Source organism: Lactuca serriola, chromosome 6, assembly GCF_051521515.1.
Source record: "Lactuca serriola cultivar US96UC23 chromosome 6, Lser_US96UC23_V15, whole genome shotgun sequence".
Lineage (NCBI taxonomy): Eukaryota > Viridiplantae > Streptophyta > Magnoliopsida > Asterales > Asteraceae > Lactuca > Lactuca serriola.
The window spans coordinates 7,072,560-7,079,004 of NC_136413.1; positions in this window are offsets into that span (position 1 = coordinate 7,072,560).

Genomic DNA, 6,445 nt, shown 5'->3' on the forward strand with positions numbered 1-6,445 from the left:
CACAGATCAAAGATACTCAACTCGAAGCCTTAAAACCCGAAAACGTGGCAGATGAAACCCTGAGAGGAATGGATAAGAACTTCGAAGTCAGGGATGATGGAGTCTATTGTTTCATGAACCGGATATGGACACCAAAGCTCGGTGGTTACAAAGACGTGGTTATGAATGAAGCACATCAAACCCGAGACTCCATTCATCCAGGTTCAGACAATATGTACCTGGATCTCAAGAAACTATACTAGTGGCCTAACATGAAGTCCGAAATCGCTACCTTTGTGGATAAGTGCCTCACTTGTGCCTTACTTCGTCCATAATGTTTAAAAGGCGAGATGATAATGAGTCTTTAGAAAGGGCTATACGCTGTTAGTTATATAACTAATTTTATCTTAGTTCTAAGTGTATCGTGTTCCGATTTTTATGGTGTTCTGAAAACAATTCATAATGAGAGTTTATATATACTAAACTTATGAATTTTTTGTAGTATTGTTCCCAATGAAATAATACGCATGCCTATTTCATTCATATGATTCTAGTATATTTAGTTTTTAGAGAAATGTTTTGTTGTGCCTGATGCAGGTCTACACTACATCTTTGCAAGGGAAACTTCGGACTGCAAATAAATCCCTCAACTAGTGTAATCACTAAATCGTAGGGTCAAGCCTACACATGGAGGAGAGTACCATCAATGCATACTCATAACCTAATCCACAAGGTCTTGTGAGTAATATGAACTCTACTCATGATGATCCGTCCCTTGTGGTGCTTAAAACGAAGTCGATACGTCTTGTACTTCTGCAAACCTATGCTTGGCTGTGACCACTCTCTCTTTGAGTGTCGAGTTTCTATCCTGAAACTCCTTTGCCTTTGCCCGAGTGGTGATAAGGTCCTTAATGAGTTGGTCTTTGAAATAGCAATCTCCTTCTAAGTCTCGAGTTTGTGAGATGGTAGCGTCTGTAGCAGCGTGCAGCTCCCTAACTCGATGTTCGTGATCTCTTGGGTCATCACCGGGAGGGCTCTGTAAGCCGGTCCCCCCATGGTTGAGGTCATTGCAACCTCGTTGGTCTCCAAATGGTGATCGTTGCCGCTGATGGCGATTCCACCCCTCGATCAATATTTCCCAACGGGGCACAGGTCCGATGTAGTCGAAACGGTTTACGAGAACCCTGGGTGAATATGAAATTGTGTCGGTTGTGGACAACTTAGGAAATAATGTGTTCTATATCGATTCTTCCACTGGTTTGGATAAGGCATCCTTGTGGAATTGTCGTCTTGGACATGTCAACTAGAAGCGCATAGGCTAACTCCAAAAGGCTAGAGTCTTGGAATTGTTTGACTTAACGTCGAATGATAGTTGCGAGTCTTGTTTGCTTGGAAAAATGACAAAGTCACCCTTCACTGGTACTTGTGCTAGGGGTGAAGGTTTGTTGGACCTCATACACAAAGATGTGTGTGGACCCTTCAGAACCGCCACAAGGGATGCTAACCGCTTCTATGTGACTTTTACTGATGACTACAGTAGATATGGTTGTGTCTACTTAATCAAGCATAAGTCAGAAACCATTGAAAAGTTCAAAGAGTTTAAACAGGAGTTGGAGAATCAGGTGGGCAAGAACATTAAGATGGTCTGATCCGATCGTGGAGGAGAGTATCTTAGTACAAAGTTCCTTGACTATCTTAAGGAATGTGGAATTGTTTCACAATTGACACCTTCCAGAACACCATAGCTTAGTGGTGTGGCTGAGAGGCGCAATCGAACCTTGTTAGACACGGTTTGTTCCATGATGAGTCGAGCTTCGTTACCAATCTCATTCTGGGGGTATGCCTTAGAGACTGTCGCCCATATCCTTAATCTAGTCCCTACCAAGAAGGTTGCCAAAACACCTTACAAGATGTGGACTAGGAAAGTTCCCAATTTAGACCACATCAAGATTTGGGGTTGTGAGGCTTTCATGAGACGTGAGACTCAGGACAAGCTCGAACCTCGTAGTGAGCGGTGTATTTTCATCGGCTACCCACATAAATCCTTTGGTTACCTCTTCTATAGGCCCAGTGAGAATGTGGTCTTTGTGGCAAGGAGATGGGTCTTTAGAGAGAGAGAGATAGAGATAGAGAGAGAGAGAGAGAGAGAAAGAGAGTTTATAAGACAAGGAAATAGTAGGAGGAAAATTGACCTTGAAGAGCTTCAAGAGTCAAGTGGTTAAGGAACCTCAAACCCTAGCAATCATCATGAGGAGGAAAATCATGTTGAACCAACTGACAAGTCTGTACCTCTGAGGCGTTCCACTAGAGTTAGGAATGCACATGAGCATTACTATGGTTTCCATATTACTGCAGAAGGTGATACTTTTATCAGTGATAGTACAGTGGTAAATTTGGATGAACCTAACAACTATAGGGAAGCCATGGCAGGCCCCGAGTCTGCTAAATGGAAAGAGACTATGGACAGCAAGATTCAATCCATGTATGACAATCAATTTTAGAACTTGGTTGAAAATGTACCAGGTCATAAGACAGTCGGGTGTAAATGAATCTTCAAGAATAAGACTGATATGGATGGGAAGGTGCACACTTATAAGGCGCGACTGGTTGTGAAGGGATTCACTCAAACTCACGGAATTGATTATGATGAAACCTTCTCACCAGTAGCAAAGATTAAATCTATCAGGGTTATGCTATGTGACAACCCAAACCTTTTTCTGTTTCCGTTATCCGATTTCCGTTAGTAAAATTTGGATTTTACTAAGTTTCCGTCAAACTTCTTGGTTTAGAAAATTATCTAGTTTATATAATATAATTTTTATATGAGACGAGACCAAAAACTTCATGAAATTTTCGAGTTATCATTCGATCAAAACAACCGTTTTCGGCCTAAGTGAGTTTACAGTCTTAAACCCGTGTACGGCCGTACACTCGTTTACGGCCAACGTCGGGTGGACCCCACCACCGACCACAAAAACCTCTATAAATATGAGACCCTACCCCTCATTTACACTTTTCTGGCTGAACACTTACTCCTTCTCTCTCTCTCTCTAAACTCTTGACCGTACAACCCCAAAACACCTCTATTCTTCCGAAAATCATTGAGAATCATCATTGGGAGTACTTTTGGAGCATCTAGAACACGTTTTACATCGAATCCAACATCCTTGTTCTTGATTTTACGGCCGTACACCCTTCAAAACTGCAAATCTTCATTGAGCATACACTCGTTCACGGCCGTACACCTTCAAAGGCCGTACACCCTTCGATAGGCAGTCTACGGCCGTACACGGTTCACGGTCGTACACTCCCTTCACGGCCGAACACACTCCCTAAGTGGTTCAATTGACTGAAAACCCACTTTCCTCAATTCAATCAAGTCCCGATAACATTCCTTAACCAAAAGCAAATGTTTTCCTAACACTTTATCTAACGAAATCGCTAATTTAGAATTCCGTTGAGTGCAAAACTACAACTCGAGGGTCTTCATTTCGGTTCGTTGATTCAGCGCTTGTACACGACTAACAATGAGTTCATACCCCTATGCTTTTATGATTTTTAATGTTTTCAGGGGGAATACAAGCCAAACACAAATGATTTTAACGAGTTTAAAACTTATGCAATTCATACAATTAAACAATTTCCCACATTTTATAAAATATTTAGACATTTTATCCCTTTTTGTACTATGCTGAGCATAAGGGACGCTTTCAACTTGAAAACATAATTGCATAGTTTTCAGAATAATTTACAAATCAAGCACAAAACATTTCAAGCAAACTATAATGGGTATAGTTTGGGGAATTCAATACATAGCTTTTACTGATTCATATTTCATATATGGGTAAACATATAAACTATGACAGATTTAGTTTATGATATATATTATTACAAGAGTACAACATTTAATAATTATTTAAGTATAATTATTACCTAAACAGTGTACACAGAGATTCCAATACAAGAGAACAATACTACATGTAAACTAGTTAATACAAGATTGTGAGACAACATCTTCAAAATTGTACCCTTTGGTGTACTGAACTATATCCTATCATAGTATAACTAGAGTCTCCTGGAGGGAGAGCATGAGATTTGTGAATAGATCTATTCGGGACTGACAATCCCACACTTGAACTGCTAGCTACAGTTAGGCGGGCATGCCTGGGGTAACAAATGTCATTTAACTGACACTTGAAGAACATCGTAAAGGTCACTAGGTCATATCAAGCATGGTTATACGACTCAAAATAAGTATAAACTAACATATGTTTATGATATTTCATTCTTCATTAGTTTTATTTTAATTAATAAAACTACTATACATACTGGTGGTAGCCAGGGTTTTCAAATAGAACATACTATACATACTGGTGGTAGCCAGGGTTTTCAAATAGAATATACTATACATACTGGTGGTACCCAGGGTTTTCAAATAGAACATACGATACATACTGGTGGTAGTCAGGGTTTTCAAACAGTACATTCTATATGATGGTTTTTCATACAGAGTTCATTATACAACATATCTATTAGTAATTAAGCATACAAACCGATATGTTTCATACGCTACAACAAGATACAGTAACAAACAAATTAGTTAGTTCTATGAATTCCTAGTTTATGCATTAGGGTTATGAATGAAGAATATTCAATAGATTGTGGAATGTGTGGTTTCTGCCTCATTTCCTATTCCTTGTTTGGTTGTGGACTTAGGGCAGATTCACATAATCAACTGTCTGTTCGATATTGGTTTATACTTGGCCAGTATGAATTAAGTGATCAAAGAAAGAACTGGAACTATCATATTTTTACTAAAGAAAATATTGGATTTTCTCGGAAACGTACGAACAATTTACAGATTCATCAACAGGTTTTCATTACAAAAACAACACTTATGAACTCACCAACTTTATGCTGATACTCATTCAAAATTGCTTGTATTATCAGGGAATCAGTAGATAGGTACCTCCTGGAGTTTTGAGAAGACGATGCGTTTAGAGTCTCGTTTTTTCTTTTGTATACTTTTGATGTATGAAAACAACAACCAAAAAAATGTAAATACTTTAATGTATGTATTCAATGTAATGTTGTGTTTACTTGCTTACTATGATGCAATTGTTGTGATACTACATATGACGTCATCCACCCCCAAACATTTCCGCCGTTACGGTTTGGGGGTGTGACATGCTAACCATTGTTGCATTTCATGATTATGAAATATGGCAAATAGATGTAAAAACCGCTTTCCTTAATGGAAAGTTGGCTGAGGATGTTTACATGAGTCGGCCAGAGGGTTTTGTCAGTGTAGAGTACCCTGATAGAGTGTGCAAGCTTGAGAAATCCATTTATGGATTGAAACAAGCATCTCGCAGCTGGAATCTTTGTTTTGATGAGAGTCAAAGATTTTGGTTTTTCGATAAGAGAAGATGAGTCATGTGTATATGTCAGAGCTAGTGGGAGTATAGGTAGCTTTTTGGTACTATATGTAGATGACATACTACTCATGTGAAATAGCATCCCAACTTTGCAGGAGGTTAAGTCCTGGCTTGGAAAGTGTTTCGCTATGAAGGACCTTGGAGAAGCTGCCTATATCCTAGGGATAAGGATATTGAGAGAAAGGAGTAAAACACTAATTGGACTAAGTCAAAGCACCTATGTGGACAAAGCGTTGAAAATGTTCAACATGCAAAATTCCAAGAAAGGTGACTTACCGATCTAGCAAAATGCCAAACTGAGCAAGCCTCAGAGCCCGAGTACAAAGGCTGAGATAGTTGAGATGAGTCGATTATCATATGCTTCCGATGTAGGCTCGATCATGTATGCTATGACTTGTACTCACCCTGATGTGGCCTTTACTTTGAGCATGGTCAGCAGATATCACGGGAACCATGACAAGGCTCACTGGACTGCGATGAAAAACATTCTCAAGTACCTGCGGAGGACTAAGGATTGGGTCCTTACCCTTGGTGGGAGTGATGACTTGAGAGTAGTGAGGTATAGTGACACTAGCTTTCAGACTGATAAGGATAATTTCTGCTCTCATTCGGGCTGGGTCTTTACCATGAATGGACGAGCAATTACTTTGAAAAGTTTGAAACAAGACAACGTATCATATTCGACATGTGAGTCAGAGTACATAGCAGTGAGTGAAGCGACGAAGGAGGCGATATGACTGAGGAACTTCATCGGAGACCTTAGAGTTGTACCAGCTATAAAGGAGCCTATGGAATTTTTCTGTGACAGCAATAGTGCAGTTGCCTTAGCTAAGGAAATGAGAGATCATGGTAGATCCAGACACATTGATAGAAAATATCACTTCAGAAGATACAAGATAGAAGAAGGACTCCCCGTGGCAAAGAGGGTATCATCAGAAGAGAACCCAGCAGATCCCCTCACGAAGGGACTGACTAGGGTTAAGCATTTGTAGCATGCAAGGCACATCGGGTGGAAGGACAATATTAGT